Source organism: Aphelocoma coerulescens, chromosome 4 (assembly GCF_041296385.1).
Source record: "Aphelocoma coerulescens isolate FSJ_1873_10779 chromosome 4, UR_Acoe_1.0, whole genome shotgun sequence".
NCBI classification, from domain to species: Eukaryota; Metazoa; Chordata; class Aves; order Passeriformes; family Corvidae; genus Aphelocoma; species Aphelocoma coerulescens.
Genome location: NC_091017.1, coordinates 18,939,153 through 18,962,722, shown reverse-complemented (window position 1 = coordinate 18,962,722; position 23,570 = coordinate 18,939,153). Strand labels below are relative to the sequence as shown.

The following is a 23,570-nucleotide window of genomic DNA, read 5'->3' as shown; positions in this document are numbered from 1 at the left end:
GTATATTCTTTTTAATACAAAGAAGTAATTTATCAATGGGAATAGCTTCAAATGTAGCTAGGAGAGCTCTGCAACGAATGGCCCAGAATCCGTGTATTGATGTGAATGTGTACATGGAGTTTAGCCTAATTAGCAAATACACAGTGTAGCATGTTTGTGCAATTATTGCCTGTAAAGGAAACCGTGGCCATTGAATGTTTTTTTTTCACCATCTGGAAGGTGGGGACATAACTTGAGCTCTTGTTTTGCTAATACCTGTGAAAGCTAAGACAGAGCGCATAATAAATGAAAAAGATTTTGTGGGAGTCTTGCCAATGTTCTCTGTTCCTTGGAAAATGGTAAAGAAGGAGTATGTTTACTTTTTCTGGTAAGGGACTTTGGGCTGGGGGGAAAATTAGCTGTAATTTTCCATTAAACATTGCTTGAAGTTGGAAGAGGAAAGATAATGAAGAGTCCTAACATCAAGGAATGCCCAGATCGCATCATGCAGACAGCAAATTTCTTAGGTTATTTTAGGTTATAAAGGGTTATTAAATCTACATAAAATTAAGTTCTAGGCAAACCCTTGAAAAACAGCTGCTGGAGCAGGCTACTGCTGTGTTCCCACTGATAAGGTAATTTCCATTGTAGGAGTCTATACTAATTAAAGGTGAAAGGTACTGTGCTTTTAAAGGGAGCTTAAATGTGGTAGATTAGAGATACCTTACAGAAGAACTCCAAATAAGATGGTAATGATGGATCTAGAAACATGAAGATGAAGAATAGGTGGAAACACTTTTGATGGATGTCTGAAATATTAGATCATTGTTGTAAGAAAAACGAAAGTGAGGAGGAGTGTTGGTTAAAGAAACATTTTCTGCATTCAATAAATAACAATTTGTATGTCACTCTGAGTATTGGATTTTCATCCTAGCTAAGACAAACTTTTAAATTGCTGTCAATGCTACCACAAATATGAATTTTTTGCTCCTCAGTGAAAAGCTGTGTCAAATGTTCTTCCTGACTACAACAGCCATACTTTGGTGCTTGGCAGAGCAGAGCTTGCATATTGTTCCAGTTGCACAGCAGCCCTGGACTCCAAGACCTTGTTTTCATTTTCTTCAAGCAGCACTGTATGTTTGGAGTGAACAAGATGATGAACTTGTTGTCATTGGGTAAATGGACAACCAAGTCATGTCCAGAACACAATTACATTGCTATAAAATATGCTTTTACTTTATTTTAAGAATGGTTTTATATGTGTGCTGCTCTTGCCATGACACAGACAGAAGAGAACCTTATCTGAAAGTCTGCATGATGCAGTGAATTGCTTAATCCATTTTAGAGTAAAGGCAGAACTGCTGTGCAGAGCAGGGTTCTAGCATGTGGCACAGAATGTATGTATTGTCTTTACGGTTTCTGTTGTAAGCATTTTGCTTGTTTGTACATTGTCCCAGGGTGGCATGTGGCTAAGAGAGCAATATACCTGTCTAGGAAATAATTGTTTCCTCTTTCCCAAAGCCCAAAAGCAGAAAAATGAGTTTTCACTGAAAAATCATGTCTGCATTTGTATTGATTTTTCAGTTGACTTTTCTGTGTGTCTGTAGCAAAAGAATACACTGCCCGTGTTGACAGGGTGTCTATAGCATTCAGGAGGAAAGCTGAGCTGTTAGGTTGTATAAATGAGTAATGTCTTGCAACAGTTGGCCTTGACAGCCTTACACTTTTTCTTAAGTGGATTTACAATCATCTAATATTTGCACACCTCCTTTCAACACTTAAAGCATCAGCCTCTCTTTAGTCCCCATAAATCTAGGGCTATTCTTTCAGGAGGAAGTTCCCCCCAAGTGATTTCAATGATCTGAAATGCTAAGTGAGATGGCTGCACCTTTAATGAGAGGGATATTTCTTAGTTCACCACCGGCTCTGTCATAAGAGAACATTTGCATTCTTATTTGGCCAACGAGAGTCTCATTATAGCAATTTCCAGATAGAAAAGAGCTGAATGCTGAAGCTCAGCTTTAATTAAGTGTGCTACATCTAGCTCAGCTTCTCTAACAGGCTTAGATGAAGAAATACCGAATAATTAAAGGAATAAGGTAGAGTAATGGCTAGGAGTTATAAAAAAGAACCAAGTCTGGTTTCTTTTAATCATGAAATGTTTTTCTTTTTTTGTGTGTGGACTTGAACGTTTCAGCCCTTGTGGCTCAGTCCCTCAGCTGAAGAAATAAATGGTTATAACACTCCTGAAAAGGTGAAAATAGTTGACAGCAACCAAACAAGACCTATTATTTTTCTGGATGTTGCTACAGAGGAAAACATGAAATTGTGATGGGTATGGATGAATTTTTGAAAGATTAGCAATTAGATGGTTGCTGCAAAGACAATTACAGTTACTGTGGGTTTGATCACAAGGAAATCTGAAAATTTGTTGAGGTTCTGTGTCAATGCAAATTTTGGTAATTTGTTACCACAACTCTTTCATACTGTAGTTTTCACATTCACTCCTTCATAGTGCAGTTGAAAACTATAAAAAAAAGTCAAACAAAAAGCTCCAAATGAATATCAGTTGTAGCTAAAAACATTCATTGAAATGCTACAATTCCTGAGAATTTGAAACCATGAGCAACACCATGATTTGATTCAGACATTTGCAGACTCTGGACAGTGGGCTGCTTCCAATCTTTCCTCTTTGTTATCCAAATTTTAATTTTATGCTTTGTAAAGTTGCTGTGAGATGCTAATTATTACCTCGTGGTCAGCTTTGGACCAGCTCCCATAGTGCTGTGGTTCCAATGGTTTGCAGGAGCATAAAACATACTCTAAGGCTTTTTTTCCATCAAATTAAGTTCTTGCAAGGAACACATCTTCATGCTAGTGCTCCCACTGTATTACTGTATTCTTAGCAAAAAATCCCCAAAGGAAAGCCACACTTCAAAGAAGCTGGGCTGGGGGAGATGAAACACAGATGCTATTGTACAGCAAAATTCCATTAAAAAAAAAGGAGAACACCACCATCAAGAGAAGTTCAGCAGCATGGATTCAGCCTTTCTCTTATTTTTCCATTCTCCTGGTAGTGAAATAATTGCAGTAGCTATTTAAATATGTACTATGTCTTTCTCTCATGTCCTGAGGAAATTGGAGAAGGGTAAGAAACAGAGAGGGATAGTCCAGGAGAAAATGAACAATGGAATAGCACAGAGGGAATTCACTGTCTACTTAATTTCACTCTGCTGCAAACTGTTGAGGGCTTTATAGTTTGACAACAATGACAGAGCTGTCATCAGTCCCCACTGTGAAACCTTAGACTTGTGCTTTAACTAGTTCACCACTGGCAACATAAACAGGAGGTTGTGATCAAGTCGTGTTATGTCTTGTGACAAAGCTGAGGTACACAGAATACTTTGTAATTGTACAAAGAATCATGAAAATACAAAGAAAAGGATCCCAGATGAAAATGAGGACATATGTTTTTATTTGCTTAGAAGCTAATAGTTGTTTTTGACTTTTTTTGGCTTTTGCATGTGGGCTGAATTTAAATGTCCTTCCGCACCAGAAATTTGCTCAATTTATGGATGTGAAAAACGTAGATATGTGTGGAGCTTGGTGCAACTTACTTCTAGTGATAGAAAGGGCAACTCCAGTGTGAGGTTTTTCAGTACCTCGGGCTGTAATTGTCACCGGTGTGTGTTCTCAGTTAATGAGGCATTCAGTGCTTCATCACAGAAATGGGAGACTTGTGCACAGTTTGTACCACTGAAGTAATTGTCAAACGTGCTCGTGCTTGGCAGCTGAATGTTAACTAGTGGTGACCTGCCCTGATGAAGCAAGCAGCAGGCTTTGCTTGACATGCTGCAAAAGAATAGATTTCATTTTTGTTACAGGTTCAGAAATATCAATTAAGTGTTGGAAATGTGCTTGAGGCTATGAAATGGCCACTTTGATCCAGAATTCCTTGTTGTTAGGACTTGTTCAAGTGCTGAAGTTTGGTATGGCCCCTTGTGGGGATAGCCTGAATAGAAATAACTGAATTTTAGATAACAATTACTGTTTTCATCAATACACCTGATCATTGGGTTTTTTTTTTTGTTAGGTCCATTTCAGTGCTCTCATTGTTCTTGCTTGATCACTGGATTTATTTCACAAGGCAGAAATGGTAAAATACTTACAGAAGTGATGTTACAAACTGGAAGCATGAGTTGTGTGGAAAAAGGCAGGAACCAACTGCCTCGAATATCTCAGGTTGGCCTGGGAATGTTTGGTTTGGTGAAAGGAGGGTGAGAAGAGTTGGGCAATTTGGAGTCTTAGAAAAAAATGGGGTGTGATTAAGATTTTGAGAGACTGTAGGTACATAAGTTGTATCAATGACTTATGTGGTTTCCTGGGATTGCTGCTTCAATGCAGCAAACTTGTAACTTTAGGAAAGAATAACTGGATCTAGAGAGAATCAGACTGAAGAGAGGTGTGAAGGAAAAAAACACTGAAAGGGTCCAGGTGACATTGTAAACCACCAGACCATGTCTGAGTGCTTTATCATGGCACTAAAACTCCCCCCTTCTAGTTTAGTTTATATGCTTCATGGAAATTGAAAATGTGGCCTTGAAATATATTCAGAAATCTCTCAGGATTTATTGTCTGATATTACAGTAATGTTTTTCCTCTGGGCTTGACAAACACCTCCAAAAAAACCCAACCCTTCAACCCCCTCAAACCACTTGAGTCTTTCCATCCCATTCTTGTCAGTGAAATAAAAATCCATTTATTTGATGGGGAAAGCTGCTAAGTAAAAGTACCCAAAGCAAATCAATCCTTCCTAAAAATTCCAGAAACAAAATGGAATTGGATATTGAATTGTGGCTATCCTGCCCATATTAGGAAATCAATTACAGCTTTTCAGAAGCCACTCTGTTTAAAAGGGAATTAAATTGTTTATTTTTCTATCCATATCATCTTTTTCCTGTCCATTGTATTCTGTCACAATTATCTCTGGTTGCATCTCATTCACCTCATGCTCATAACAAAATATATCAAACATCATCTCATACACAAAATGTTTGGATTTTCCATTAAAAGTGAACAGCCAGTACAGAATAAATACTTGCCTTCAGCCTGCAAAGGATATAAATATTTATTATTTGACAATAATATTCACAAAAGCAACTCACAGCATGTGCCATCAAGGGGCACCCACAAAATCCTTGTAAAATGAGACTGTGGACTAAAATTCTGTAAGAGTGTAGTGGAAAGTAAAGACCTGCTGAGTTTGCCTCACGATCTGGTAAAGTTTTCCTGCAGACTGCTCCCGGTAATGTGAATGCTAATGGCTGTCTTTTCAGCTTTGAGCGACAAAGGTAAAGCAAGGACAAAAAGCTCTTCCCTCACTCTGCTAACAGGATTTTCATACTCTGTCATGTCACTGTGGTTTGGTCTGCTTCTTCTTCCCCAGAAAATGTCCAACTGATTAATGTAATTACATTTTACTAAAATCAACTGTGATTCACTCATATTAGATTTTTGCTTTGCTACGTCATCATATCAAGCCAAAGCTTATCATCCACTCTCTCAGTTATTCTCTTTAATAGTCCTGTATTTCTTATCCTGGTGATGACACATGTTCAGTGTAATTAATAGAAATGTTTCCTGGTACGGAGAAAGGTCTGCAGGTGGTGTGCAAGAGCATTTAATCTTTGAGTTCATTGGAGACAGGGGGATGGATAAAGTGACTTAGAATATTTGTAAAAATAGTATTAAAGCAGCAACAGTGCAGCGCAGTTTGGCAGGAGATACGAGGCCTATCTAGCAGTACATACTTGATTGAGCAGTGGTGAAATGATTCTACTTTCTCCTCTAAACCCTGATCTGTGTTGTGGATATCCATTTCCTCTTTCGGAGCCCCTTCCTATGTCCCTGTTGCCAGTATCATTTTAATAATCAGGGTGTTGCTGCAGGTAGATGCCCCCAGATAGGTCAGTGAGGCACTGGTGTATTTTAATAGGTTTTTTATTGCCCTGCTGCAGTATATAGCTGGTCTGGTGTTCACAGGCTTTGAAGAAGTTTAGTTACTCAGTCCACTTCTCATTTGCTATTTTGAGACTGTTTACCCCACATAGTGGGACCAATACTGGGCTACTTTCTACTTCCCTTTTTCAGGCCATCTACATAGCACCAAATATGGAAAAAAAAAGAGTTCTCTCTGATTTTTATGGTCTGGGTAAAAGTTGGCAAGGCATTATTTATTTGTGCTCCATACAGTTACTTGAAGATGCATTTCCTGATCTGTCAAGATGGGATTCACAGTCCAAATTACTCCTTACTTTGCTTCCATTGCAATGAGGGGGTGACTTCATCCTGTTTCCCCGCAGCAGAAAATACAGAAAATAAAATCCTGTGCCAGAATCTTTGAGAACTAAGCCCGGGTATCCTGCAGTCACGTTAGGCATATGAGGTTTTTGTTGCTTCCTAATGGAAGCGCAACATGATGGGCATTGTAGCAACAGAGAGTCATTGTCCTGGAGAGCTTAAGTTGAAACAGATGTGTTAGAAGTGGGGGAGGAAGAAGAAAGACACAGAATAGCAGCATGGGTTTCCCAGATTTGCTTGGCTGGCAGAAACTTGGACTAGAACTCAAATCTCAAGGCCCCTAGCTCATTGCTTTTTTTGGGCTGGATCCTGCTCTCTGTTTATACCACTCATGACATCTGTCTCATTTTTGAGACTTGCCAGGTAAGCTGAAGAAAAGAAGTTAATGGGACATTACCACTGCAGTATCCATAAGTTCCCAAAACCACAATTACAATTCTTTTTGAAGGGGGAGAAGTAACAGTGGTTTTTTGTTTTGGGATTTTTTTTTTAGCATCCAGTTTTACTGAAATATTCCAGTTACAGGATTGACTGTGCATGACTCGTATGTAAGCATCAAGTAGGAATGGTTTTACAGTCTGGGATGTATTTTCCTACTCTGAATTTTTCAGCTCTGTTATCATGTTAGCAGTGCAGCAACTTGCTGGGAGTGGTGGGGAAACCAGTCACAAGGGTATTGCATTTTCTGTTGCTTCTGGTCCCCAAGGTCTGGCAAGCAGGAAGGCTCGGGTTGCTACAAAGCCCTGGTCTGTGTTTGGCAGCTTGATTCTGGCTGAGAGCTGGCAAGGGTTTTGGCAGCCTCTGAAAGGGAGTTGAATCCCACTGTGGGCTTAATGGTAGATGCAATGTGATCCTGTTCCACAGAAAGTTTTTTTCCTTGTGTAACCAATTACATTTTCTTCCTGCTCCACAATCTGTATTGTTTGATCACAATTAGATGGATGATGAGGGCTTGAGTGGGCAAGGGGAGCTTGGGTGAAATAGAGCTCTGTAAGTATTATCATCACAGATCCTCTGTCACTTACAGGGAGAAGGTTGTCATTTTTTTTTTGTCTGATGGCAAAAGTTTTAGTTCAGAGTCAGAGATTCACAAAATACACTAAATGCCAGTGAGGTTGTGACATCCTAGCCTGGGGCAGGGAGAAAAGTGACTTACCAGGAAAAAGAATTAAAAAGAGGAGAAGCTTTTATCTTGTTAGTGCTTGGAACTTCCTATGAAAGGCTTGGTGGTGATGAGGCAAATGATGCTATCCTCTATCAGCCATTGTTTGCATGGCAAATGCTCCTTGCAGGTCTCCTCCTAAGTGGAGAATTTCTGTTTGTTTGCTGCTGCCTAAAAGTCTTTCAGAACTGCTTCTCCCTAAATGGAGATAAACAGATCTCTAGTAGCAAAGATAGAAGGTTGGAAGAGACGTAAGAGGTTGCAGAGCCGGTCAGGCACATAAGGAAAGGAAACCTGAAGGTACTTTCTGAAGTGTAATTTCTGTTTAGGGTTATTTATCTGGCTATTTAGTCTCACTTGCTAGCTGTTGGGATTTAGTATGCATTCTTATCCATTAGTTTCTGGTCCCCCACCTGATACAGACAGTGATGCACAGTGTGAGGCAGGTGTGAATCACTGGGAGCCTCTGCCAGATCCCTCCCTTGTTTTTCAGTATTTGCTGTAGAGTCTAAATTATGGAATTGTGTATTGGCTTAGAAATACTCCTGTCTTCAAAGAGTGAAAGGTGTCAGCTTCCCTCACAATGAGAAAAACTGCATGACCAAAGCCTTCTGGGAGCAGCTGTGAGCTTCCTAATTTTGGAGATACCAGGTGTGAGCTCAGTTTTGCCATTTTTGGATCTGGATGACTGGCCCAGGAGCCTTCTTCCACAGCACTGAAGAAGCTGGGGAGCAGCAAGTGTTGACTGTTGTAGCTTGCTTGCGAGGGGCAAACAATAACCTCTGTGTGTGCACTATATACTGCCAAAATGAGATTAAATGAAAAAGAAAAAAAAAAACAACAACAACCCAATATAACCTGTATGCCAGCTCCTTTATATATGTATTTAATCCAAGATTCACCAGCTCTGGATAAATTGCATGATGAAATAGTGGGGTCAAAAAATGAGGGGTCTGTATGGCATCCATCCTGGATTATACTGCATATATAAATATATAAATACTGCATGAAGCAGTAATCCCTGCCTTTTTTGTGACTTTAAAGCATTATTCTGAGTACTTAAGGAAGGGAAGCATTTTTTTCTTCTAGAAGTAATAGCCTTAATTACCTCATTGTTACAAGAAGTGACCCGTTTTGTTTCTGTGGCTGCTTGCCTAGAGGAGGAGGTCATTTGCCGTGACACTTTGATAAGATCTCTGGAATTAAAAACTTTGGGTACACAGGTCATCAGGCATACATTAGGTTCTGGAAAATACTCATAAAACTAACTGAGGCATGTGGAGATGAGTGCAGCAGCCTTTATTGCCAATTATGTTGCTTCATTTGACTCTCTGATTTCATGTAGCCCTTGCTCATGGCACCACCTCCACTCACTGCATCTATTTTGTGTCATGTTGAGGAAATTGCAACAGGGGCTTAAGACAGACCTCTGTGGCAAGCAGAATAAAGATGCTTTAAAACATTCAAATGTAAAAATCCTGTTCTTGTTGGCAGGGTTATTCTTGGGTAAAAGGTCTTGATGAAGAGGGAAGTATTCCTAGGGAGCTCTAAAGGGAAAAAGAACAGATGACAATGGTATTGCAAGAGAAACCCAAGACCTACTTGAGATCTTTTTCTGCTGAAAGGTTTTTATTAAGCACCTGGAAGGCATAAAATACATCTCAGAAGTACTCTGAGTCAATTGACTAGCCCTGAAAACAGCTTGTATGTGGGAGAAGAATGGACAGTTACTAGAATAGCTTTTATGTATGGGATAGCTGAAAGAGGTTCCTATTTATGCTTGATCCAAAGGGCGTATGCTGAGTGGCAAATGGGGCTTTTTGACTCCAAAGATAAAAGCCTTACTTTTGCTATTACAATCAAATGGCTCAAGAACTCTCTCTAGTATTATGAAGTAAATGCCACTGTTTGAGATGGAAGTCTATCTGTCAGTCATGCCTCAGGATGCATCCAAAAGAATGGGAGAGAAATGACTTTGGACTGCTGTGTTTTCTATTAATACTTAATCTGTTGCTAGAACTATCTGCTACTTGAATCACCTGTTGGAATTCGAAGGCTTTAATTGGGAGACCCTCAGGCTTTCCTTACCTGTAGCTCCTGTGAAATGAATGATGAGGAATGGCAAACGCTGCTGCAGCTTTGAGTGCTCAGCTTCCCAGTGCTCCAGGGGTAACCAAGCTTACCATGAAAATATGATGAAACTAATTGGGATCAGCAATCTACAAATATGAATGGGATTGCATCTTATCTTTCCTGATGAGACACATCTCATCTTTTGGCTTTACTCTGCTGGTTTAAATTTGCCCCATAAAAGGGACACAGTAAGACCAGATTTACAGTACGGTCAAATAATGTATCATGTATTAAAGATGAAGTGCAGCAAGAACTGCTAGTGAGGCTTGGAAAGCAAACAGCCCACTAGCAAAAGGCATCTGAGCTGCAACCATCTGAACTTTTATTTCAGTTTCTTCTAGTCAGGACCACAGTGGAAGGGAAGCAGTAGATAACCAAGTCCATGTGATCCATATTTTGGTGAGGCACTGAACAATTCTTAACCATTTCTTCCCCTGGATGACTAACTAGTCTAACTGCAGAGATATGACTCAATACACGGTTGAAAGAAGTCCAGACATTTACTGATATCACCAATAAAATAAAACTTTAAAAAGGAAAATGAAAGAAAGCAACAGCAGCTGTAATAAAAGCATTTTCAGTGCTAGGGTAATAAGAATGCATTCATAACATTAACAGAAAGATGGCGAGCCTCCTGGAAAGATTTTGAGGAAATAAATATTGTGCACTGCAGATGCCAATCAGAAATATTAATACATCATGATTAGTCAATGGCACACTGACAGGGTAAGCTATTCAGAGGGGTAGGAAATGATAACTTATCTGGAAATATTTGTTGCAGTAGTAAGATACTGGATGTTATCAGCCCCTGGTGCAGCCTACTTGCATCTATCCTTGAAGGAAGTGGTGATGGATATTCCAGGATCACACCTAAATTATTGCAGAACACAGATATTGCAAGCAATGTCCTGCAAGAAAACAATCTGTGGATTTACCAAAGGACAGAGGTTGCCCTGACATACAATGTGTTGGTGATAGGAAGTCCAAATTTTGTGCAAGTACCATATATTCAAGACACCCAGTCTGTGACAATTGCTATCATGATGATGCAGTAATGTTAGAAAGGATACTTGCACCTGGAAGAATGTCTGATAAAAGGTGAGATTTCCACAATCTGGGAAATTGTGTGCTCCATTTGTAAAGCACTCTGCAAGTCCTGACAGTAGCAGTCTTGACACAGTAAATGTATTGGATGAATTCAAGATATTTTAGTGCTCCTTTTTGATGCACTCTTCAAAATAATCCTTCGGTAATACAGAACAGAGTAATTTGTTTCCATCACCCTTGCTTACTTTTGCTCACTAATGAAAGCTGACCCAAGAAATCTATTTGTGATTTTTTTACTGCCTTATCAAAGTCTTCAAGAGCAAAATTTCTAATTTGCTCCTGGTGACTAAGCCTGTTGTCTTGTGCAGGAGAGTGTTTTGTGAGTGAATTGTGTAATTGCCCTTAGTCTTTGCTCTCTCGTTTTCTTGTTGTGGTCATGTTCATATTACTTTTGTTGTCCTTTGCACCTTAAATGATGTAGTTCATGCAGTGGGGCTTGTCACTTCAGAGCTTAAGCTCAAGGGGTTGGGACTGACCTCTGGGAATCTGCATTGGGGTGAAACATGGGTTTTGTTAGACCACTCCTCCTCACATGCCACAAGGGTAAAATAAAATGCAGTGGTTGTGCTGGTTTCGTCAAATAAAAAAATACAGACATTTCTTAGTGCAAGTTGTTTGAGACACTAAATTCCTACCCCTCTGTGCTTGTTCTTTACTGATCTAATGCAGCAGTGACTGACTCAGGGGGTGATGTCTGGCTGCGGATGTCAGCAGAAGCCATTGCTGTGACAGATATGGACTCGAGCATTTTTAAACAGACACAAATTGTGCCTTGTGCAATAACTGCACCTGTACATTTACTATAAAGGCTTTTTGTTACAAGAAAGCATAGGAAGGAGAACGTGGTTGCCTGAGGAGGATGTGCTCTGTCGTGTTTTCATATTTCTCCTTAGAGATCAGCCTTGACAGGTGAATGAGTGTCCTCTGCACAGGGTGTGCAGAGAGCTTGTTAGAAATAATGGGAATTGCAAAGCACAGACACAGAGGCACTCAATTTCATTGTTTAAGGTTTTCTGAATTCTTTACCTGCTGGCTTAACTGTTACATTCATCACATTTGATGCAGTTATTCCTGTGTATTATTCCAGGTTCACCGTGGGCTGCTGTCTTTCCCTTGTAAATTTATTGCTGCTTTACGGTGTGGCTGTTTCTGGTTTTCCATCCAGACTATTGAGAGGCCATGTAAACCAGAGCTCCTGTTTACTGTTGATGAGGAACATTCACTTCTTAGTGACTTGAGAAGATTGCTTGGCCAGTGGAGAACTCCTCTGAGCTCTTAGGGCTTGTTTTTTTTTCCCTACTGCTTACTTTCTACTGCTTTTTTCCCACTGGTTTTCTATTGCAGCTGCTGCTATGTTGCTTATGAAAGTGAAGTGGCTCAGAGTCTACATCTTTGACTAAAAAGTGAGACTGTGCATTTAAACACCAGTTAGCAGGAGCATAACTCTAATACTAAGTTCTGCTTGCATTCTTACGTTTTAAGTGTATCACCAAAAATTAACACTGACATCCAGTATTTTTGGGTTTGCTAATTTCATCTTGGTTGCTCCAGCTGCTAAATAGATAATCAAGGAGTTTTATGTAATGTATTGCAGAATATAAGTGTAGATGTTAATTTTTAAGGGGAAGAAATCTTGTTTTACAATGTCAGTGTTCCCAAGAGGTACAGGCTCAAAACCCTTTATTTCCATGTGAATTTCAGCTTCTAGGAAGATCCCATTATTTGGGTGTTTTTAACTTACTTAAAAAAACCCCAACATTATTTTTGCATGGCACCAAGTAGTCTGCAAAATGCCCATTGTCAAATTTGGAAGAAAACACGTTATATTTATATATTTGAGGGTTCTACTCTCTGTGTAGAAAGGAACAGAAGTAAGACTTTCTGTTCTAAACTGTCCTATGCAAACAGGATCCAGAATTTGCTGGTTTGAGCTGTGACCTATAATAGTAAATCAAGATTCACTGCTGGAATGACTACATTAGAAAGGGGATTTTTATTTTTATTTCTTCCTAAAAGGGATGGCAGCAGGTAAGGATATACATGCTTGTGTTCTGTGCTTCTGACCAAAGACACACGGTCAGTTACCTTCTGCCTGTCCTCTGAGTCCAAAAGAAATTTGCTTTATAGCTCGGAAAGAATAGTATGTTTATGCTAGTAAGAGCTAATTCCAAAGTAATCTTGCAGCAATACTGGAAGATGTTTAGGAAATCAAAGCCAAGTGGTGAAATCTAATCTGAGATCCTTGGCAACCGCCTTGTGAAAGAGTCAAGTCTTGAAGTTAGTGAGTGCTTTAACAAAAACATTAGTTTTAAAGCCTTATGTTGATGTTCCTGATGTTGGTTGTCTTGCTTCTACATTTTTGCATTGATCTGTCACACTTTATCTTCACTTTATCTATCGAAGCTCTATTCTGTGCCTTCTAATGTTTTCTCAGCTCTAACATATTAATTTGAATATTTAATTTGAAGAGTATATTACATGGGTGGCTGTCTTTTCCTCAGTCAGGACACAGTGGAAGCAGCTTCCTTCTGTGTGTCCAGAATAACCTTGTTTTGTTTTTCATAATAATTTTAGTACAACTCTAGACTCAACAATCTGAACTTGAAGGAAGCAGACCAGATAAAATTGTTTGGACTCTCAAAGAGGAGGAGAAATTCTCTGCTGAATTCTGACATCCAACCTAAACATGAGGTTATTCTGAGCACTTGCACAGAAAGGAAGAGGGAAGTGATGAAAAACCTTTTTTTAAAAAATTACTATCACAATTTTGTGTGATTTGATGTATGGCACACACATCTTAAGAGCCCTACATTAGTACCAGTTATCTACACTGGAAAACAGAACATGTAGCTAGGAATTATGGTATTGAGTGCCACTATTGTATGTGAGGTTCAGTTGCCAAGCACAGGGATGGAGCAAGTTATAAGGCAGGGAAAGCAGAAAAATCAACAAACTAGTGAGCAATATTTTGCTGCAATTGGTGGAAGTGGATATGTAAATGGCAGAGTGCCCATGGGTTATTTGAGATAAAATAATTCCCAGCTGGACAGCTAGATTTTTGATAGATTTGAAGACCCAGAAATTATTCAAACACTCTTGATGATTTTGTGTAGAAGTTTCCTGTACGTGGAAGGAGGAATTTAACAATTTTCAAACCATTTTCAGACGTGTCAGTTTTTTGCCCTGTCTCTGAGCACTTGCATGTCTGTGCTTTATGGCTGTTAGTGTAAGCAGCTTTACTCATTTGTGAAACATCTTGCAGAATCTGTCTGAGGGAAACAGTAAAGATTTAAGTCACTTTTCTGGGTGTTGTCTCTTAATTCTGAGTATGGCTTGTCCTTTTCTTGCTGAGGACTAAAGATACAGGAGTATATTTATTCAATGAGCTGTATTTGTGTTTTCTAATTTGTGGCCTTAAATTTTGATGACACTTGCTATTTGAAATTCCAGTTCTTTCCTTATTGTCAGCTGTACTATTGGATAAACAAAGGAAATAGTGGTAAGCTGGTACTCAAAAATATCCAAAAGTTAAACCACCAGTGTTTAAGAAAATACTGCCTCTTTCAAAATAATCCAGGAGTTGGGGGGATATGACAGATTTCATCTATGAGTGAGCTCACGATAAGGTAAATTGATTTCCATGAAACTGAGAATAGGAAATGACTGTCCAGCTTGCTCTATTGAAGAACATAACCAAGTGAGAAGAGGATGAGAAGATAATTCCTGAAATGTAAAGTGAATTTAGTAGAGTCTTCTCTGTTGGTATTAGACAACAGAATCCGCAGGGGCAGCAGATGCCTTCTGGGTTTAGTTACATTGAAAAAAAGTGGTGTTTTTTCCTGCTTGCTTAGACTTTTGCCCACTTTGCTCACCAGACTGCACAGATGTTTGCAGACAAGTTGTGTTCCAAAGACAGCGTGTATGTATGTTTATATGTATACTTGCCCTAGGAACATATTTTCTCAGAGCAGGGGGATTACTTTTGGAACTGCTTGCACTTGGCCAAGGATATTCTATGCCTGAGCAGGGCCAAAGTGTCTGTGGCAAACACAGATTTTCTCCTTCCTGTTTGATTGTTTGGTAAAGTGTTTCTAGTTTTTGTCATTAAATGTTCCGGAAAAAACAATGTGTTGTTCTTCCAGAGGCAAAGATTCAAGATCTTAGCTCCCTATCATGCAAAGGTCAAGTCTTTGAAGTGTCTCAGTCTTAGGTTTGGTATCTAAGGAGTTAGATAGGAGAAGTTCTGACATGAACTGGTACCTACTGGTACCAAAACAGGCTTTTCTTTGCCTTAATTGTGCATTGCATGGAGTTGGATAGGCTGTTTCCAGTTATGGGTCTGCTCCTCCTGGTTTTTTCCTAACGTAGCTAATGAATGACTGGATATTGATGATGCACGTGTAAAAAAGACAACTCAGGCTGAAGGATTTCAATGCTCATAAAACTGCACATATGAACTGGTTTATGGTCTAAACCTCAACTTTAGAAGGGTATCAGCTAGCGAATCATAAACTGAGAGAAAGAACAGGAGCAAGTGACCACCCATAAGCAAAGTAAGGAAGGAAATCTGAAAGGATCTCCTCATTGTTATTGTTTGTAATTTTGTACTGATAGCCAGATTTCACACGTGCAGTTGTTCAAGGATGTGAGTGGTTTTGCAGCTTAGCTTTTGAAAGCACCTGCATTGTGGGCACAAGGCTGTGAGCGGCCTTGTGCACGAGAAGGTCTGGCACAGGACCAGGGGGGTCTGTGTTTACCCAGTGCTGCAGCCAGCAGTTCCAGTTTGCCCTGCAGCTTGCTTCCTGTGTGTCCCCGTGCTTAGGAAGTACATTGTGCCACTCTCCTTTCTCTACGGTAGCTGGAAATTTCCCTGGGGTTACTTCTCTCTAAAGAGAACAGCACAGCAACAGAACAGTAATTTCCTATCATTTAAACAAGAGGTCTTGTGTCTTAATATGACTGTTGTTCAGATAAAGGCAGAGAATCGCAGAGACAAAACTTACAGAAATGCCTGGGTTAAATTTTTATATAATGTCGATAACTGTGATGCATAAAGTGAGGCTCCCATGTGTACAGGCCCCTCATCAGAGCAGGCATGGTCCTTGATGGTGGAAGCCTTTCCAGCCCACTAAAAAATGTTTTTTCTAGTGTGTCATTCTGGCTGTTCTCCCTCTGAGCCTGAATTTGGCAGCCAAGCAAACTGAAGGCCAGCATAGGTATCCTGCTGTGCATGTGTTTAATTCTGTCCTCCTCACCCTCTAAAGTTTGTGCACGTTTATTTTCTCTTCTTGAGCAGGCATGTATGATACATCCTGTTTACTCTTAAATTACATTGGCATAGAGTCAGCAAGACTCACTGGTTTCTTCAAACTGGTATGGCTCCTGGGAGAAGCTGAATTTTGGTGGGGTGCAGCATGCTGTTCCAGATCTCTGTTGGCCAAATCTCTCCATTTGGCAGGGAGATCATAGGAATGAGTTTGCTCTGCCTTCTCCTTGCTTTATCTCTGTGGATTTCTTTTCCAGAGGCAGGAGCAGGGACCAGCCTTCATCCTTAATGGCTTGCTTAGTTCTCTTTTCTGGCTGGTTATCTCATAAAAAGCTGGGAAGCTGAGGAAAGTGCCTTGGGTATTCCCCTTCATAAATGTACTGATACCTGGGCTGACTGCTGCAGGGCCCAACCCTTCCTGCAGCATTAGTGAGAGGCAGAGTTCAGAGGTTTCATTCAGTATGGATAACCATACTGAATTATTTTGTCTCTGTTAAAAGTAGCTTTTCCAGTGCAGTGGTATCCCATTTATCACTGCTGCAAGCTACGACATGTCACCTGCTACACTACATATTCTTCAGACCTCATCTATTGAAAAACCTCCTAAATCTGAGGAATAAATCAGAAAACTGATTGCTTTCAGAAGGTTGTACCTATTCTTGTGGTACTGGGGATTTTTTAGTGCTTTCGCACTGGGTGGAGCTGGAACCAGCAAACACAGAATTGTGAGAAATGGGTCATGGGAGGGAAGTCGGTGGGAGTGTGTCTAGATCTGTCCAAGCTGCACTCATCAGATGCTGAGATTCTCATGCAAAACAGTTTTCTAGTTTCTACAGATCTTCCAGCTCCAGTCATTAGAGGAACACCACGTGCCTGGTATGTGTAGCTGAAAATGTGCAGGATTTTGTTGTCAGTGTGTACAGTAGGCTGAGCCCGCTTGGGCTTCAAAATGCGATGTTGTGCCATCTTTAACTATCATTATTAGTAATTTTTTTCTTATGATCTCATTGCGGTATCGTATTAGAAACTGCTTTTTGTCTTGTGATGGGGATCTGAAAGAAGAGACATAGCATCTAGGATTTTCCGAGAGAGGCTGTTTCCACCGGAAACCAATACTGTGGTCTGCTGGAAGGGAGGACGCAGAGCTACACGTCATTCACTGCCCTTTCTGAGTACGGGGAAAAGCAGAGTGCAGTCTCATGCTTCCTGAGTCACCCGGGAGCAGGCATCACTCCTGCCCTCCAGGGAGCGGACAGCAGCTCCCGAAACACAATCACGGCTGCCGTTTCCATCCTAATTCCCTGATTTCTGCTGTGCACTTGAGTCACAACTGGGCCTTTGGACCCTCGTTGTGCGGGCACACGGATGGATAAAATCCCGAGTCCTTCTTAAAGAGAGCTAAGCCGTGGTTGCAGAGGTGCTGTTGGAAGTGGATGAGTCGGGGCTGCTTCGGAGTGTATTCGGTGGACTAAAGCTGCATCACAGGCACAAAGGAGAAAGGAGAGGGGGCGGCAAAACTCTGCGCAGCATCTCGGGCTGTCTGTGTGTCCCCTTGGAGTGTGGCAGGGTTAGGGACAGCAGGGACCCCGGGACGGCTCCCGGCGGGTGTCCCGGCGCTGGCATTCCCAGAGCGTCTGGGAAGGCAGGCGCGTTCCTCCAGCAGCGGAGCCGGCGGCGCGCCCGGGGGCTGCCAGCTGCCCGTGAAACCCGAAACCCGGGGGCTGGCCCTGCGAGACCGCCCCAGCCCCTCGGCTGGCGCACACAACACATCGCACATTATCCATCACCCTCACACGCCGCCGCGGGCTGCCCCCGGCGCGGCTCCCGGGGCGCGGCGACAGCCCCCGTGGGATGGTGGCAGCCCCGCCTGCGCACAGGTCGCCTGAGCGGCTGAGGGAGGGGGCAGGAGAAGAAACTTGTGAGCGCAGCCGGGCTGAGATCAGCTGGCGGTGCCGCCGAGCGTGCCCCGAGCCGCGGCCGCGTGTATGGGGGAGCGGGGCGGCCCTGCGTGAGGGCGGCCGGAGGGCGGTGCGGGGCAGCGCCGCAGCCAGCGCCCGGTGAGTAGCGCCGATGCCGCCGCTGCCTGCGGACCGAGCCCCGCGGGCTGCGCAGGGCGAGTGGCTGCTGCCGGCCGGGAGCGGGGGCAGCAGCTGTGCGTGCGAGACAGCTGTTCTTGTCTGCTCTGTGTTGTGTGCGTGTAGGCATCTTTCAGTGTTCTTCTGCGCTGTTGTTTCTTAGCGATGCTAAATACTTCCGAACAGGATCTGTTTTTGTTGGTTTCAGGGCTACAGGCTGTGTGTGTGTCATCTGACTACTTGTTGACTTGAATATAAGTCAAAGCCCTTTGTGCTTTCTGCGGTCTTGGGTTTGTGATGGGTGTCTTTTAAAATCTCCCTCCTTCTATGTAAGTATCTGTAGCAGGCTTTGAGAAGTAAGGTCCTCACTGGGACAGATTTTGCAATGAGGACTTTGATTGTAATCACAAAAGGTTAGGGAGTCTTCCATGGATTTTTACAGATACTGAGTGGATTTCTTTTTGACATAAGGGAGTAATTGTCTTCTCTTTCTCCTTCACTGGGAAGGAAATTGGAGGTAGTATTTGTCTGTCTTTGCAGTAATATGCATGTATGTTGTCAGTTTGGGAGTTTTCTTCTTCCAACGGGGTGGAGAGTATTAAATAATTTATGTTTGATGATGTTAGAAAAATTTTTGCACTGGAAGTAAACAGCAGGGGTTTTTTTAGGTAGGTACCTGTGTCCTGAATAGGTAGAAATAAAAAAAACCCCCACATTTCCTGTGTAGAACAGTGACTTCATAACACAGAACTTATTCAGATATTAATCTGAATTCTGTTTGTCTGCGTCAAGTAGCATGGTTGCTGGGAGAGGATGATGATAACTCTTGTATTAAGATGCTGTTAAGTTCTTGTGCTGCACAGTAGTTCTGTACCTAGGAGGTAACAGACAGTAACTTCTGTACATTCAGGGAGAAAGGATTCCCCATGAGGTAAGAATTAAGGCAGTGGGACTGAGCAGCTCAAGGAGCAAAGCATCTTGTCCCAGCTAAAAATCATTTAAGTGGCATCTCATAGGCACAGAAGGCACGTGTCCAGGCAGAGGTAGAGAGAAGGAAGGACTGAGAGTCAAGTGCTTGTCTGCAGTCCCATGAAATTTTCATGTTGTGGCAGGTTTTGTTATTGCAAAAGGCATCTTCTAGTACGTGACAGTGACTTAACGTTAAAAATAAATGTGCTTAAGCTTGTTTCTTTGTGCATGGTATCTAAAGTTATTAGACTGCCTCTTCTCTGACTGTTGTTCTGTCTCTCAGCTGCTTTTTTTTCCTCTTGTTCTTTACTTGACTCTCAGTCTTTAATGAAACTAGCTAGGTTTAGTTTGGAATAAATAAGGTGCCCATCCCAAAAACACCAAATCAAACAAAAAAAAAACCCAGAAAACAACATGGTAATTAAGTAAAAAATATAAAGCCATGCAGAAAATGCAACTGAAAGCATGATTCTGTGTGGAAGGCTTGACTTCTTTGCGCTGTAAGGTGATGTGCTGCTGGGCTGAAGTGAGAGGGAGGCTGTGGGTTGTTCCTTTGGCATGTGCCTCTCCAGTGTTTGCAGACTGGTGCATGAAGATCACTTCTATTAGTGGCTCTATAACTACGTTTGTTTCTCTGAAGATGGAGTTTAGAAAGACAGAAATTAAGATCCCTTTAAGAAATGACCCAGGTGATAGTTTGAAGTCCTGATAAGGTCATGTCTTTAGAAGCAGCCAGAATCAAAACCCCCTGTGAGCTCCTTGTGCAGCTGTAGCACACAAGCATCTCTTGCTGCTTGATTCAGTATCTTGGTGGTTTTTTTTAAACACACCAGGTGGAAGAAAAAAAAAAAGTTGAAACTCATGGTTCGTAGTTTGAAGTGATTTGCATCTGCTAGCTTTAACTGTCTTCTGTGTAGACTCCTTTGTGTTTCTTGTGATCTGATGGCCTTTGGAAGTATGTTTAATTCCTGGAGCTGTTAACTGGCTTTCTCTATATTGGGCAGAGGGAATGCTTGATACAATTTTTAGTTTTAAATAATCTGGAACAGAATGTGACACTTCATCATATTGTGGTGGCATTTGTGTTGTACACTGTTTTTTGTGAATGTATGTTTGATTTCAGCCAGGGAGAAAAAAGGTTGCCTTCTGTTGGTGTTCTAAAGTGAGAAAAACATGGCAGGAGAGTATCTGGTAGAGTTCCAAGTCTGGAACTTGGCTTTCTGTTATGTTGAAGGCTCCTGGTAAGGTGAGTGGCTGATAGTGTTAGATGATAAGGAAACACACAGCTTTTAATGAAATTTGCTACTCCCCTGCCAGTCTTGGGAGAGACAGAAACTTAAAAAGCTGATAGAGGCCGAATTTTCAGCTTAGATTCTTTTCCTTCATGTAAGACTGCAGAAAATGCTAGTGGTAGGATTTAGTGTGTTAGTTTCTATTACTATGCTAAAGCAAGGATTTCAAGTTAGAATTGTTTTTTATAGTTGTTGCCTGCATTTATTTAGAAAAATGTTGATTAGGTTGCACTTTTTTTAATTGAAAGCACTCAAAAATCTATGAAAATACCAGGCATCTCAAAGATGGATGTACTTCAGCTTCTTGTACATTTGTGACTCTTTCCTTCTGCCTCATCATTTTGCCAGTTACACTTGGGTGATCAAAGTGGGCGTGGTAAGGACTGGAGTGAAGCTGTAAATTGATTTTGTTTTTAATTGATTATGGATCCAAAATAAACCATAATGGTCCTTGATTAGCTTCCATCATAAGCTAGATCATTTAGTCGAGAAGAATACCCTGTTTTGCCAACAAAGTCATTTGATAGGCTCTCCAGTATATTCATTTGGTATAATTATCATCAGTCAGCTTTACTGTGAGTTTTTGGCTACCAGCTTTGTTAGCTCTAGTTCTTATTAGCTCTTTGTATGTTTAATAGCCTTCTCTATCCAAATTTCTGTTTTCTCTAGAGTTACTATTTTATTCTTGACCTTCTCTTTTTAAAAGTGGAAAATAAAGTTTCTTCATGTCTTCATTTTCTTCTCCCTTTCTCTATTTCAACATTTTTTAAAATGGTTTCCAGAGAAGATGCTCTAAGGTACTGTCAGTTCTTCCCAACTTGAGCACCTGCTGAACAAGGAGACACAGACTGGTGCACAGACAGACAGACAGACAGCTGGCCTTTCCTCTTTGTAATTAACAACTTCTTTGGTATTTGTCACCTGCACAACTTTTCAGTCATGATCTTTTTTTTCTTCTTCTTCATTTTTCTTCCAAGTCGTTGGTTACACTGCAAAATAAGATAGTTGCTTGGAGACTGGAAGCCACCTGCAGTGTGGTGCTTTTTTTTTGTTCACGGTCATGGTCTTTGACTTTTCTGTTCAATGTTTGAATTAATTTTGTCTGCTTGGCTCAGCTCTAGTTTCACTGGGCTTTTCCAATGAAAATGTCATGCACCATCAAGCCAGAGGTCTTGAAGGAACACACGAGCTCTTGCTTTTAACTTTAGCAAACTTCTGTTGTTTACTGTTGTACTTGTTAGTTGGGAGGGGCTTTCATGCTCCACTGCTCGATGAGACAAACCTCAGCAACACATGCTGAATTCCTTGGCAATGTGTATAGTTTCTTGCCATGAAATACCTTTCATTTTCTTATATTGAGTTTTGTGTAATGGCAATTAAGATTAGTAGCTTTTTAGCAAAGACATTTTTCACATGTGTTACTTCCAAGAAGTAGTTGGTGTGTTCCCATGGTTCTTTTTGCACATTTACCTTTGCTTTTAGAACAGCAATTTGTTAAAAAAGTAAAGAAAATAGCACTTAAATTTTAACTGGACTGGTATTCTTGGCCTATCAGATTGAACAATCATGAAGTGTTAGTAAAACTCAGCAATTTGCCTCCTTGTAAAACAGGGAAATAGCTCAAAATAAGGAAATAGCCAACACATTTTGGCCCAGACCACACTAACCAAAGAAAAAGCATGTTTGGTTCTCCCAGTTAGTGATATCTAGAGGGATCTTGCTGGCTCCTGAGTACAGGCTGAGTGCTCCTGCAGTAGGCAGAGAAAGTAGCCTTGCAGTTAATCCTTGCTCGGTTGACTCGACCTCAGCTCTGGCGACAGCATCCTGGATTTTCCATAAGCTGCCTCTCTAGCTGTATCTTTGACCTCCCCCAGGTACCACATGCTGTGCTGTGAGAAGAAAAATGTGAAGGATAGAGGTGACATCAGGGGAGAAAGGTTCTAGTAGCTGGCAGCTGAAGCTGGAAAAGGTCTTACAGAGGGTGAAAAGAATTGCCAAGGACAGCACAGCTTCTGTGCGAGAAACAGTGCAGCAGGAAGGAACTTTTCAGCCTGGAGATGAGATGGCTGAGAAAGCTTCACTAACAAGTGGCAGGAAAAGGACTAAGCAGACTACTTCTTCCCTTATTTTTCAGTACAAGAATCCCAGGGTGTGTCCAGGAGTGATGGTGGCAGGCTCAAAACAAATGTAAGGAGGTAATAGTGTGCACAAGATGTAAGTAAGGTGTAATTCAGATGCGTAAGTACTTGCAGTGTAGGGGTTAGTAAAAGGAAAACCCAGTTTTAAGGGGTAGCTAGCCAAAAGTATTGCTGCTTGCTTGTCTTAGTTATCCTGCTTGTCTCTGGGATTCTACTTCAGTCACAGTTGGAGATGGGATGCTGGGCTGGATGGGCTCTTTCTGTCCCTTTATAACCATCCATTTGTTCAGTTCTGACCCTCTTTCATTTTAGTATTACTTATATGAGTGGAAAAAAGATCTGATACTCTGTTTGTGGCTTGATGGAAAGGAGCTGAATGACCACAGCAGATCATGAAGGCCTGCCTTCTTCGGCTAGGAATCTGTGGATACAAGGAAGGATAAGAGCTGCTGTTGCAAAGCAAGTTGTGATCTTTAAAAATAAAAAGCAAAAAGATTCATCACCACTTTCTTTCCAGGCAGTGCTGCGGGAATGTGGCCGCATGGTCTTACAGGATGAGTCTTTAGAAAATGAGTAACAATGGATCACGTGAATTCAAGTGGAGCAGAGACCCCCTGAAGCCTGCTGGAGCTTGGTCAAATAGGCCTTTCTCTATGTACCCAGCTTGGCAGCTGACAGTGTGGAGGTGCAAGAAGAAGAAGAAGCTCAAGTGCTGCTGTGCTGCAGCAATCCCAGCGTGCTAAATGACTGTTTAGCAAATGGGAGAGTGCTACAGTCAAGGGTGACTTAAAGTATGCTTAAGGCCCTTCTTGAGTTTCTTGAGAAAGAAAAATGATGCAGAGGCTGCAGGCAATTAACTTTGCTTCTCATTCTTCAAGTCCTGCTCTGTGGATCAGCTGGATGAGGCAACTTCCCCTCATGGCCGTATTGGTTGGTAATTCTTTCAGTATTTTGGAGGGGGAAAAAAGCGTCAGTAAATCCTAAATGAACTGTGCCTTGTGCAGTATCTTCAAGATCTTTTTGCTGTGACTTTAGTGACTTTAGTTTAGTGACTTCAAATTAGTTGATTATTGCTGTAATGGAGTTTTA

General features: G+C 41.3%; 1 protein-coding gene across 8 annotated transcripts in view; it reads left to right on the top strand.

The window, feature by feature from the left end:
- Window positions 1-23,570, top strand: part of ARHGAP24 (Rho GTPase activating protein 24) — a 247,525-nt gene that overhangs the window by 45,052 nt on the left and 178,903 nt on the right. Inside the window, exon 1 of one of the 8 annotated variants that reach the window (XM_069012949.1) lies at window positions 17,938-18,064. The exons of the other annotated variants lie outside the window; for them this stretch is intronic. The gene's annotated coding sequence lies outside the window, so the exon portion shown is untranslated. Of the gene's footprint in view, window positions 1-17,937; window positions 18,065-23,570 lie in introns of those variants that run through there. 8 annotated transcript variants of the gene reach the window in all.